Below are 14266 nucleotides of genomic sequence, written 5' to 3'. Positions count from 1 at the left end.
GAGAGTGCATGGTGAATTTATAAGTGCTTGGGTTTTGGCGCAGGATCGCATAATAACATACATGTCACATCAGGCCCGCCCCCTCCCTTCACCCCTGTGCAAATGCACCCCCTGGCAGGTTTTAAGTTGGGGGATTAATTCCTCTTGAAACCTGAGGGTCCCTGTGGGCCAACTAGCCCACCAAGTACCTCCAGTGCCACAGAGAGGTGGTCCGAGGCCATGCCCCTTTTTACACCTCTCTGCAATGCAACTCTGTGGTGCTTACTGGATGTACCTGGTGGGCTAGTTGGCCCGCAGGGACCATCAGGATTCCAGGGGACTTAATTCCCCAACTTAAAACGTGCCACAGGGCGTGTTTGCACATTTGTCACATCAGGCCCCGCACCCCCCCCCCGCACCACTGTGCAAACCCACCCCCTGGAACGTTGTAAACTGGGGGATTAAATCCCCTTGAGTCTCGAGGGTCCCTGGGGGCCAACTAGCCCACCAGCTACCTCCAATAAGCACAACAGAGCTGCATTGCAGAGAGGTGTAAAAAGGGGTGTGGTCCCCGAACACCTCTCTGCAATGCAGCTCCCTGGCACATACTGGAGGTACCTGGTGAGCTTGTTCACCCCCAGAGACCATCAGGATTGAAGGGGACTTAATCCCCCAATTTACAATGTGCCAGGGGGTCCGTTTGCACACTTGCTATTTCAGGCCAGCCCCCTCCCTGCACCACTGTGCAAACGTGCTCCCTGGCACGTTGTAACTTAGGGAATTAAATCCCCTTGAGTCCTGAGTGTCCCTGGGGGCCAATTAGCCGACCAGCTACCTGCAGTAAGTGCCACAGAGATGTGTTGCAGAGAGATATAAAATGGGGCATGGCCTCTGAACACCTCTCTGAAACGCAGCTCCCTGGTGCATCCTGAAGATACCTGGTGGGCTAGTTCACCCCCAGGGACCCTCAGGATTGAAGGGGACTTAATCCCCCAATTTACAATGTGGCAGAAGGTGCATTTGCACACTTGCAATGTCAGGCGCTGCCTCCTCCCTGCACCACTGTGCAACCACAGGCCCTGGCGCGTTGTAAATTGGGGGATTAATTCCCCTTGAGTCCTGAGGGTCCCTGAGACACGGGGGGGAGGGTGGTCCCTGGGGCTGCGGGAGGGCCAAGTGCCCTCCCGCACATAATCTGAACCAAGCCCCGGGTGGGTCGGCAGTCCCCGGGGCCTTATTTAAATGAAGCGCGGCAGCCCGCACTTTGTTTTCTTTTATTTTCTCGGTCGGATTCCCGTACCCATTATAGGTAAGGGGTTAACCCAATGGAGTCTGTGGACCTGGGTACAATGCGGTATAGGATAATAGTGGTTCTCAAACCAATCAATCATTGAGGTGAAATTAATTTATCATTTCATTATTCAGTGTGAGCTCAAAATGATTCTGTGCTCTCCTAGGGAGAACAATGCTTCCATAAGATTAGAGAAAAAGAGGATGTGTAGCCACTGTATTTGTTATGAGAAACATGGTAAATTTATTATAATACATACATTTCAGTCAAAAAACGTTATTTAAAAATGGTTGCTCCCGAGGAGGAACATGCAAAGGAGAAAGGAAGTGCTCAAGATAAAGTGCGTGATTGGGAAGTAATCACAAGAGTTGAGATAAAAGGAAATAGTTGAAGAATTCATGTGAGATTGATTTAAAGTCTCAATCTTGTAGATCTGGCCCAACAGTAATTTACATGGTCTATTTTACATCATTCCTTAACAATCACAGATTGTATTTTTGGCACGTCAAAATGAAGTGAATTCGGCCGATTTGTTTTGAAAAAATGCTTTTTGGGCCCTGGGGTTACTTATGGGACCCCCTGAGCAGGCCTATGGGATCAGGGTGTTTCTACCCTGCCCCCTTTTCTTTTTTTTCACGTTTGTTTTTCTCTTTTCTTGTGACTTGGTTCTACTGACTCACCAGATGGCTGCCAACACTTCCTGGTTTGGAGTGTTGACAGCCAAATAGAATAAAGCTCGAGGTCGGGATGGTCCGTAGATCCACCGCACCTCTTGATATCAAAACTTTTATTTTTTGATTTTCTCAGCAACTACTGAACAGATTTACACCATTTAAAAAAAAGGACGCTTTCTGAACCAAGCACTACCTTTTTGCCAAATTTGGTGTAATTCCGTTCAGCAGTTCGGGCTGTAGCCGTGTCTAAAGTTTCCTCTGGGAAATTGATTTTCCGACCTCTTTTTTTAAAATTTCTCAGGAACTACTGAATGGAAATGGATTTACACCATTCAACAAAAAGGGCTCTTTATGAACATAAGGGCTACCTTTTTGCCACATTTGGCGTAATTCTGTTCAGCAGTTTGGGCTGTAGCCGTGTCTAAAGTTTCCTATGGAAAATAACATATAGAAAACACAAAACTTTCAGGATAGGAGCTGACCGGAGTGGGCCACTAGTTTTGACAATTTCCCGAAGATTCGTCAACCGGCGCCAAAGTTATTGGGAAAAGAAAAAACGTGTTTTCTATGGAAACTAGGTCCTAACTATAACTATCTACTGGCGACTGCCAGTAGATAATGCTCTCTTCAATGAAAAGACCAGCACTCATGGGAGAGAGAAAAATCCAATGTTTATTGGATCTGTTGCACATTATAATTAGGAAATAGAATTTTTTTAAACACCAAAATTCACAATAAATCCAAAGGTTGCAGGGGTGTTAGAGTTATGTTCAGATTTTACACACACAAAACCATAGAAATTCAACAGTTAGAGTTATCTCAACTAACTACACCTCATGCCCTATGGTAACTATAACTTTCAAGGGCGCGAGTTATAGTTACCTTGATCGAACAGCACAGTTTACAAAGCAATCAAAATAAAGTCTGCATATTTTGGGACTTCTCTTTTCTAATGATGACCCGTCTGGTGGCGCACATCCTGTGTCTTCTAAAAACTGGAATTACAAATACTTTTTTGTCTATATATGTCATCCTCTTTGCCTGTGGGAAACGTCTAAGCGGGATGCGGGCTGTGCTTGATCACATTTATTTCCCACTATCATGCAGCTGTTGTTCTATATCTGCCCTTCATGAAATCATTTTTAGGAATTGTGACAAGAAAACCTCAAGCAGGTCTTGCCTTAGCCAAGTTTGAAGCAAGGGTAGTATTTTATGCGAATGTCAAGTGAGTACAGTATATCACACAATACAAGTTTTAAATATCACGTCCTTGGGTAATGTGTTTTGTATGAAGAAATATATATTTGTATTTGTTGATACGTTCTTTTACTTCAAGGCATAAAAACAGATCACCAAATGTGCTAGCCAATGTACTCTGTATTACGAATGAGGAGTTGCATGGATTAATAATACAAGTTCGAACACTTCAGGTTGATTGGTTGGGCAGTGATTCCTCGCAGTTGCATCGGGGAGCGATTACAAAATTCGTTTGTCTAGGCAGAAGAACCAGGTCAAATTACATTTCCATGTGTGCCACGTAAAACTGACAAAGCGTGAAGAGCTTCTGAAAGATAGCGGTTCCAAGTCAGAAGGCGAGGAAAGAAAGCAAGGAAACTGGCAAACTGTCCCATTGCTGAAGAGTGAGCTCAGTGACCCAGCAGCTGGCTTGGCATTGATTAGGAGTAAGTAAACTGTCCAGCTAAACTAACTGAAGTTTGCGACGTAGCCTCGATAATACCACCACAAATATTGTATTTAAAAAATGTTTGCAGTATCACCTTTACGTTTTAAAAAGTCGCTAAGACTTTGTTTTTCAAACAAGCATTGGCAAAGTTAATAGGTCTACGTTTAATATTGGTAGCTGAACCAGCATCAACACATTAATGCCAGTCAAATGTAAGCCAGTCTGTTTTGAAGGCTCCCTTGCCTTTAATATAGTTCCATTTTTGATTCTTCACCCAATAAAGTTCAAATAGAAAGAGAACCTAATCATAGACCTTCTTTAGTTTCTAGAACTCAAAAAGAGAGGAATTACAATAATGAAGGCTTATCGCAATAAGTTTGTTTGGCATAGAAACAAAAATAGGACTGTATTGAAAATGAGGAAGTCTACAATATAGATAGCAAGGACAATAAAAAAAATATCTGACCTCAGTGGCACTAATGAGAAGCTGTTGGAATTATTGGTGGGTATGAGAATAGGGAGTGATATTAAGGACGAAGGAGAGGGGCGGTGACTAGAGGACCGAGGCGGGCCCAGGTGAAGGATGGAGGGACAAAAGGAGAAATAAGAGGAGGTTGTGGGTAGGAAAAGAGTTGAGCACATGGGAGGGAGGAGGAGAAGGTAGTAGCAGGTGAGGATAGAGAGGAGGATAAAGGAAGAAACAGACTCACAGGAAAGAGAACAAGCATTGGCATAGCCAATTGGTCTTTCCTTTGGGACCCTATAAGTGTTTGGATAGAGTTATTGGCTTCGCCAATGTCTTTAAAAGGGGTTAGTATTCGTGTCCTGGAAGGCTGGACGACCACCAAGCGCACAATAACCATTTTGCTCACACAATGTTGTAAAAAAATCATTGTGCAAAATATCAATTGTGATGCCTCTGATCAACCTGTGGTTAGCTTGCAAAGGAATATTTTATTTGACGGGATAAATGATGGCTGATCCTCCCTCAAACTGACGAACAATCGGTTATACTGGTTCAAGACTTTTATATTAAAGCAACATGTGCTGGAAAACTGGAGTTTCCTTAATGGGATGAACGGGGTACCAGCTTGCTAACCCACCAACTGCAAACAAAAGGTTGCAGTAGGGAGAAAGGTTCACAAGCAGTGAGCAGGCTCAAACGGAAGGCAAGGGAGTTAGGGAACAGGCAGGGGTACAGGTGGAGTTAGGACAGACAGTATGCACAGTGGGAATGAGAAGTTGGGTGGTTAGGAAGGCATGTGTACTTTGAAAGGCAGATTCCAGAAACAGACGGATGGGGGGTGAGTTTTGAGAGTGGGCTCAGTCAATGTGCAGAAAGGGAAAAAAGGGAAGAGGAAGAGATGCACAAGTTGAGGACAGTCATGAATAGGGGGGCATAGTCAGTTTGAAGACAATGATGGAGTGGAAGAGAGGACCAAGAAAAGGCAGCAGAGCGGCCACAGAAACAGAGCATAAAGGGTACAGTGTGAGAAGATAGGCACAAGAAGATTGGCCAGGGCATTAGGGCCAGGGTTAAAAGTGGTACAAAGGGGCAGGAAAGCAGAGACGTGCACAGCATGGAGCGGGGTATACTGTATTTGGGACAGGCAGAGTTGTGCTGGCAGTGGCAAATTCGAGTGCCAAGTACAGCCACAAATACGCCCTCGGGCTAAGATCCACATCAATGTGGAAGAGGTATCAGCTAGGGCTCTGAAAGGCCCCTTTCGTGCCCTCTTCTATGCCAAACGACATGCCATGTAGACAGTGTGGGTGGGGAGATCAGTGGTACACAAAGTTTGAGAGGCAGGAGGCGACACTTTCTTCAGGAGAAGGAATGGCACAGACATGGAGAGAATGGCAGAGGACATGAAGAAGTGACTGAGCAGAAGCTAAGTGGAAGACAGACGTGACAGACTGGAAGCGGGGACACGGGGAGTATACATTGATGGAGCGAGGGTACAGGCAGAGAAATGATGGCGTAGGGAGTGAGCAGACAGATAGATAGATAGGCACATGCAACAGACAATCTAGACAATCTAGGGGAAGAGGGCACAGCTGAAATAACCAGTGCAAACAAAGGCAGAGAAGTGCGCTTGGGGTGGGGCATGGCGTCAAGAGAAACATTCTATGACAAGGCCTGTGTTCTGAATTCTGATACCTCTGTACAGTTACGCCGTACGCGTAAAAATTGGCCATATGGTAAGTTCTCTCTGAGATGCCTCGGGTGGAAGCTATCAAACCTTAGCAAACAGTTCCTAGCTGTGGCTTGGAAGTGGGTCGTCGTTTTTAGCCTACCACCTTCTGCATAAATGTTCAAGTCCTGAAAAACCAGTGTTTGGTTGGAGACTGAACTTGTAAACTTCAGAAATGCATTCTGGTTGTTTAACCAAGTGAGAAAATCGTTTACAGACTGTCGGTCACCCTCCCAAATGACCAGAACGTAATCTATGTACCTCTTCCAGGACTTGATGTTATGTCTGTAAGGGTTCTAAGTGTGAAGAATTTTAGTTGATTCTAAATGATGTACGTACAACCCAGCCAGACTAGGAGCAAAAGTGCTGCCCATGCTGGTACCATGGCTTGTGATCTGAACGAGAAACTAAAATTACGACAGTTCCCTGTAAAAATCATCAACAAAGCAATGAAACGCGCAAAAAACAACCACAGAGAGGCTTTACTGGAGGACAGACAGCAAGTGACAACGAAAGTCAAACGACCTATATGCGTGACAACTTACAATACCATGTCCAACGAGGTCTCCAAGATCATCAACAAACACTGGGGCATTTTAACGTGTGGCAACCTAAACCTGGAGAAACCAATGTTCGCACACCGCAGAGGAAGGAACCTTAAGGACATACTAGTGCACACAAGACCAAAGCCTGTCCTTGAACCCAGACAACCTGCCTTAGGAATAAAAGGTCATTTCCCGTGTGGTAACTGCAGCAGTTGCCGTTTAACACAAAAGAGCACCACATTAACTTTTAGGAATGGCACCACATGGGAGCAGCGCAAAATGACAAACTGCAATACCAAAAACTTAGTTTGCCTTATCACGTGTCCGTGTGGCTTAGAGTATGTGGGCATGACCACTAGGGCAGTCAAAACATGCATGAAAGAGCATAAAAGCAATGTACGTTGCAAAAAGAGCACAACAAAGATGGCAACACACTACCTCAATGCTCAACACTGCGTCAATGATTTAAGGTGGACAGTGATTGAACAACTGCCATCAGATGTCGGCCTTTTTCACAAAGATGGGTGTTCCGTCTGGGCACCCACATTACGGGTCTGAACGATGATGTTCCCTGGGGACAGCTGTCCCACTAACTGGTCTCACGATGCCCCTTATCTTACATACAGCCAACACGTAGATTGATTAACAAACGTACGCCCCAACATTAGAAAGTACTTTGATAGGGGCTAATCAGTACTGCAATCTCACTCTGCTGGGCATTAGAATCCTGGGCATTATGACATCATCTCTACCCAACAATGTGCCCTAGTGTTTGATTCACAAGTACATTTGCACATGATGACTTTTTCCTCGTTTTTCAGGGGTATGTCTGCCCACATCATTCATTTAATCTCGAGACGAGTCTCCACTCTCCAGGTTATCTTTTCGGAACAACACGCAGGCGCGGGTGACATCATGTACACCTACGCGCATGCGCCATATTGATAACGCACCAAGAAGCGGTAGAGCAGTACGCAGGCGCACAGCTCTCACACCACCAAACGGGGCCGAATACTTACGAGTCTCCATTCTCCATGCTATATTTTCAGAACTACACGCATGCGCGGGTGACATCATGTACACCTACGCGCATGCGCCATATTGATAACGCACCAAGAAGCGGTAGAGCAGTACGCAGGCGCACAGCTCTCACACCACCAAACGGGGCCGAATACTTACGAGTCTCCATTCTCCATGCTATATTTTCAGAACTACACGCATGCGCGGGTGACATCATGTACACCAACGCGCATGCGCCATACTGATACCGCACCAAGTAGCGGTAGAGCAGTACGCAGGAGCACAGCTCTCACACCATCAAACGGGGCCGAAATAATTACCGAGTCCGGTCGGACGTCCCATACAAGGGCTTGCAATGATTCAATTAACACCATTTGGGCTCAATTAAAGGCGGAAAACCCTACTTTGGGCATTTACCTACTTCTGTTGTTCCGCTAACGAGGCAAACAATTAACAGAGAACAGGGTATAAATACCGATCGCCCTGAGCTATCCTCACTTTGGCGGAGCAGCGTGTGGGGTAAGACGGAGGACAACTAATCCCGAGTTTGTGAGTATGAAGTGTGCAAACAAGCATTTCTAAGACCTAGAAAGTAAGTAAGGAACCATACTAATACCTGCAATGTTTCTTACTTAGTTTGCATATTAGCAATCACCCCAAGACGTTCCGAATGCTCATGAAGCAAGCAAGCAATACTTGACAAGTATGACAAAAGCTTCCAATTACTTTAAGCAACGTCATGTCAGAATCGTTATCGCCAGATTGCAATAGCACACATGGAGTGGTGCTTTAAATATGTATACAAAATGTACGGGTGGTATCATTGTATATCAGCCTATTGAGATTTGCATTTCTATTTACTAGGACGCTCAAAGGTTTGGATGCCATACCCTCAGTGTTCTGAATAAAAAATGGATTTATAAAATCTTGTGGACATAATTGTTACCTATAAGAGGTAAGGACTGTAACATATTTTTAGAGCAACGTAGTTAGCGAGAAATCATCACTGATTCTTCCATTTAGTCCTTCTCTATCTCTATTTTTATCTTCAGCTGGGAACCAATTATTGTTTTTTTTCAATAAATAGAAAGTCAAGGATCATACTGTATGCAGTAATCACGGAATACCCGATTCACTCCAACATCCACCTATATAGGGGTAAGAGCTATCTGTGCACACTGTGTCAATCTCTTGTTGATGGGACAGTCCAGTTATACGTTAGACTTATGGCACGGCTTTTTGTATATTCCTCTTGCAGATCATTATTTGGAAGATAGATAATAAATGACCTTCTGAAACTTTAATTTTGGATTGTTCCATTAGAACTCCTACTGTATTGTCAACCCTCGCTTCTCTGTGTAAGTATCCATGCACTTATGATTTATAACAGTTAGACCCTGATTTTAACATCAAAGCTAGTGCGCAGGGTGTGAGAGTGTGCAGGGTGTGAGGGTGTCGCCTTCCCTCTATCTAGATATTAGACAACAATGATGGGACCTCTGTATGTCCTATAGGCTAGTCCATGCATGCTTTTAATTTTCCTGTACTGTTGTTTTTATATGTATCAGTACTATGATTATGTGCTATCTTATTGTCTTTTCTAATCTGTTCTGCTGGTCGCATTTATCGGGATGTTTTATTGTTGTTTTCAATGATGTGAAATATACACTTTTTCTTTTTGGTGACAATGTTATTATTTATATATTGTAGACCCCCTGGATATCTGGGTTGTTTTTTCGGAAGTGGTCCTGAAGAAGGTGGCCTTGAGCCGCCGAAACGCGCGTCGACCAAGTGCGGGGTCTCACATTGACCTTGGAGACCTGTACTCATGATTTTTCTTCCGTGTTTCATATGTTGTGAGAATGTGTGAAGTTTGAGTGAGAATGTGGAGATTGTTATGAATTTCTTTGGATGTTGGTACCTTTTCCTTTTTTTTCCAGGGGTTGTTTCAATTATGTACTAGTCTTTAGTCATTTGATTTGTTATAAATGTCTGATTCATTTACACTTTGTGATATTTCCTTGTGTTCTCTTTTTCTGTATTTATAAAAATATTTTGCCTTTATAAAAATTGTACATTTTATTACATTTGATGAATTCATAAAACAATGTTATTTGAAGCAAATTTATGGAGCATATATTTATAAACATGAAATAAAACATTTATATATTTTGTTGTAATATTGCAAGTCATGGTCCAGTCTTTGTCACTTATATCTGAGTAGTTGCATTTTCCAATTATGTGGTAGGTAAGGGAAAATTGTTCTTTCTTGTCATATCATTTCATTCCCCTCCTTCCCTGGTTTGAACAAGTCTTGAGGGGGTCCCATCATTATTGCTAATGACAAAAGCTTCCATTACATTACTAGAATATTTATGTTTCTATGTTGTGTGTTTTGTCAGTGTCTTTCCTTTACAGGGCTTATAAAAGCGCATGGTTTGGTTCCAGGTGATTGCACCTGTCTGAACTACCCGGTACATGGGTAACCATTACATTTTGTTCTTTTTCTTTTCTCAGGCATTGCACCTGAGTAATACCGCTGTAGGCACATTGTAGCCTTTATTACTATACACATAGACATTTGTCTTTTTCACTTTTATTAACAACAATACAATTTTTGTAATAATACTAGTGAAACGTGAGTAAGGTGGGGAAGTTGTGCCCCCGTCCTGAAGAAGGAGCTCTGTCTCCGAAACATGTCGACGCACACATGAGGTACTGTCCATTTACACGACAGAATCCACCTCACACTGCACTTCTTTTAACAGTATCAGCCGGGGTTAGGAATAAAAAAAATTCAGATATATACCCACGAGCCAGTTACTTTTTAATTTTTCACCACGTCCCACCACTCACATAAAATATCCCACATGCACCACATGCACCACACATAGTCTAAACCAAAAAAGTGCTCCCGCGTAATCGTAGGTCGTAGCACGCCGCATTCCATTAGAGGGGTGCGAAGACCCCTATGATGAAGCATGACACCAAGGGGCCTTTTGGTGTGTGAGGGCTATTTTACATTACGAAGTGCAGTCACTGACTGAATTGAAGCTGCACTTTGGGAATGTGTCACTTGCTGCAGAGAGCTACATTTCTCAGAAAATCACTGATTCTACCTCATCCTGAGATGGCGACCGTCTTAGATCTTGAGGTACAGCTTTCCTCAAAGTGCTTGATAGTCTTGTTAGGTCATTTGTGCTGCACCATTGATGCATTCAGATGTGGATGTTAGTTTTCTTCTTATTCGTACCATTTGTATGTTAACCAAGCAGAACAAAACAATCAGGTACAAATATACAGCATCCTGAAGTGGCATATTGGATTACGGTTAAAAAAGAGCAAAACAACCTCTTACTATTAATGTCTTTCTTTACTTCCTTATCAAGTCCCCACTCTTTGACAATGTCTCTTTTTACATTCAATATATTCCAGTGTGGATGTTGGTTTTCCAGCATCAATACCTCGTGATCTCTATGGGCCTGTGATGAGTAAGGCCGCTATTAATTGCCCCTGATAAATAACAATACCCCGGGGTACTTTATGTATCGGGTGCAATAAATGACACCTATTACGAGGTCATGAGAATAACATGCACCTTTTGGTGTTTAACTCATTACAATCCGCATGATATAGTAAATACTGTATATATTCCTCTATTAAATTTTGGAAGGTTTTATCTGCTGATATTTAACGAATGTTGGGTTATTTAACATATCCGATAATAATCAGATGCGTTAAATAACCATGCTCGTAATTCCAACCCATGCGTAAATAGGGGTTTATGCATGGGTTGGAATAATTCCAGCATATCGTAATCAGGCTTACAGACATTTTGGGACTCAGAGAAGAAGCCTGAAATCGTATGTGATTTGGAATATATTTTGAACTATTTTCTACATTGATTTGAATTCTAAAGACAGGATTTTATATTTTCTGCTAAAGTTGGTCCTGTGATGCAACAGGATTGAGTTTAAAGGACATTTTCAATCCAATGCAAATGTTATGCACAAGAGCTCAGAATTAGAATTCTAGTATGCACAAACATTGCTATTTGTGGGGAACCAAAGGATATTAATGTTCTGTTTTTCACAGCAGTCAAGGAAAAACTAAGTTGATCTTCAAAAAGAGCATGCATAGTGACACAGTGTGAGGTAGTTATTCTACCATAGAAAAAGGTATTACTAACGTATATAATTTTGCCATTGCAAATTGTATTCAGTTTACCAATAACAAGTTACTTCAAGTGTGTATCATTGTCTTGTAGATACCACTTCAACTTACAACCTACTTTGAGCCCAGAAAATACAAAGCAGAGTGTGGAGTTCTCAGTCTCTTTTTTCTCTCTTATCCCATTCACCTTTTCTCACAATGATCTAACACTAGCTTTTATGTTCTTGTATATGTAGCATTGGTGAGAATGGTGAAAGAAAGAAAAGAACATTGCTTTCATTGGATCTTGTAAAGAAAGGTAGAGAAAAATCTGACAGTCCACATCTTAAATGGTTACAAAAATCCATTTGTAACTCTGTAGTCTATTTTTGAAAGTTTGCTTGGGAAAATAGTAGACACTTTCATAACATTATTTTAACTAATTTATTAAATAACTAGATCAGTGATGAAAGTAGAACTTTGTATCTGCATTAGAAATGTAACTGTGTAATAGCGCACTGTGCCACCTGTAAGCAAAGCAAAATAAACCAATTTTCTGCTGGCTTTTATTTGCCCACTGGCTTTGATGTGCATTCCAATTGGGTCTGAAGTATTTTGTTAACAGTAAACCATGCACTAACTTGTTGAGCCAAGATGCCTGTGGTGGAACAGACTCTGAGCACTTGTCTATGATGAGCAATTTGGGAGGCAGGAGGAACAGGAATTAGTGCCAAGGACCGAAGCTACTGTTTTCCTGTTCATGTGTGATCCAAGTGACCGAAGCCTTTCACCCAGAGAGGACTCTCAGACTCATCTCTGCCCACACCAGAAGGGGAACTTGTCATAGCAGGAGATCAGAAATAGGTGGGGGTTCATCATTTCCTTGGGGTAGGATCTAGGAGGGGGGCTCATACCTCCTAATGGTGAAATCAGACTTCTGCTATCTTGAGTAGACCTCTCTTGGAATGCTTATAGTCAAGTGAAAAAGGAAGTGCAAAAAACTAGGGTTGAGTTTTGAAGGGAATTTTCTAAGGATTGGACCTGGGGAATTTTTCAATTACTGGTTAGTGCTCTGGGCAAAATTAGCACCTCACCACCAGCTCCTCAGAATAATGGTGAGTGGGAAGAAACATCTGACACAATTGAAGGTGGCTCTTTTGAATGCACTGAAACTTTTACGTACGGCTCTGTCAAATATGACGTAGCCGTCCAGCAAAGTTTACACCATTTTTTATTTTCAAAAACAAAGCCCCAAAGTGTTTTTCTTGTTTCTAAGAAAAAAATAATAATGCACCTTACTACCAGAATTTTCCTGACAGTGACGGGCAGTAAAAAACAGCTATATGTCTGCCGATCCAAATTGGGTGGGCAGACATATAGCCAATTCTTACTCTGGGCTGGGCTGTCGGAGAAATTTAGCCATGGCAAACAGCAATGAGGAAAATTCCTCAATGAGTAATTACATTTTTAGGCAGTGAGGGGGTTAGGATTAATTTGCAAGACTGATTGATAATAACTTTTCACAATGGCTGCCAATAGTGATGCAAAGGTGCCATGGCCCCTGATGCAAGGGAGGAAAATGGGCATCCGAGGCTCTCAATGGGTAGTAAAAGACAGTCTTATTTAGAAGTGGGCCCCTCACATCATTGGGCCCCTGCAGCCCGGCACCTGCTGCACCTTTGGTAGATGTGTCTCTAATGGCTGTGATGCATGCCAAGTCTTGATGCCTATACCACAAACTCTGCTGAACAGAAAAACGTGTCTTGTGTTGGTGATTTAGTGTTGGTGTCTTGATAACCATATACAAGTGTTTATGCATATTTTTCTATTAAACAAAAAAGCCCCCAAATTTACCATAGCCCTTGAAAGTGAAGCCAGGGCGAGATATACTTGTGGGGCCAAAACAGTCACAAAAGTAGAACTCTGCATAACCACTTCCCAAGAATTTGCCAAACACAAGCCTTTTGCATACCTTACTACCGCATAACTTACGACTCTGTGACTTCAGAAGCAATTCTGAAATCCGCAATGTGGAATGGGTTGGGTAATTCCAGTCTCGATGATTTGAGCATATTAAGGAAACAAGGCTAATTACCGTACTTGTATCTGTCTGGTTGAAGTTTTGTTTTCTCCAACACATGCCTGAAAAAATCATTCTAATTTAGAATATTTTTGGATTCACTATATCTGCCTCAAATGTTACCTTTGGTTGCTTCTTCTCACGTCGATCTTTTACTTGATAACTCCTGCTAACAAAGCTCAGGCATGTGCCAAACCGGCCAGTGCAGCAGACAGACACAGAGGTTCAGTGTCACTGGCTGAGCACTGCACGCCAAGTGAGGTAATGTGAAGCTAAAACGCACTCTGACCTCGTTCTCTAATGCACTTGTTAAGCCTATAGTTACAGTGTTGGTTTCTTGCAAAATATGTTTTGTTGCAGACAGGTGATGTCTTCCCCGCAGTGTGTCATCATGCATGTCTGTGGGACAGATGTTGAAATCAGGGGTGCGGCCTCTCGCGAGGGTGTGGTACCGCCAACAGCTTCAAGCCTCAACTTTTAGGAAGCTGAGTTCACACACAGGGATCTGTTCTTTAATCTTATCAGGATCCCAGTGTTTCTTAAAATGCACACAATCAATGGAGTGTTAAATTACCTTCTATGTCTCACAGGTTAGTATAAAGACCCTCTTTTTCTATTTTGTGTTCTGGTACTTGACTTTAACAGC

At 42.6% G+C, this 14266-nt stretch overlaps 1 long non-coding RNA gene across 1 annotated transcript; it reads left to right on the top strand.

Annotated features, from left to right (window-relative positions):
• The first annotated feature begins 8250 nt into the window (after positions 1 to 8250).
• On the top strand, positions 8251 to 9377 carry LOC147727528 (uncharacterized). Its single transcript, XR_015309488.1, has 4 exons — positions 8251 to 8343; positions 8441 to 8546; positions 8647 to 8746; positions 9099 to 9377. It is a non-coding gene; the product is annotated as an uncharacterized LOC147727528 (long non-coding RNA).
• Positions 9378 to 14266: the final 4889 nt, after the last annotated feature.

Source organism: Lissotriton vulgaris, chromosome 3_1 (genome assembly GCF_964263255.1).
Source record: "Lissotriton vulgaris chromosome 3_1, aLisVul1.2, whole genome shotgun sequence".
NCBI lineage: Eukaryota > Metazoa > Chordata > Amphibia > Caudata > Salamandridae > Lissotriton > Lissotriton vulgaris.
This window is presented reverse-complemented; position numbering and strand designations above follow the sequence as displayed.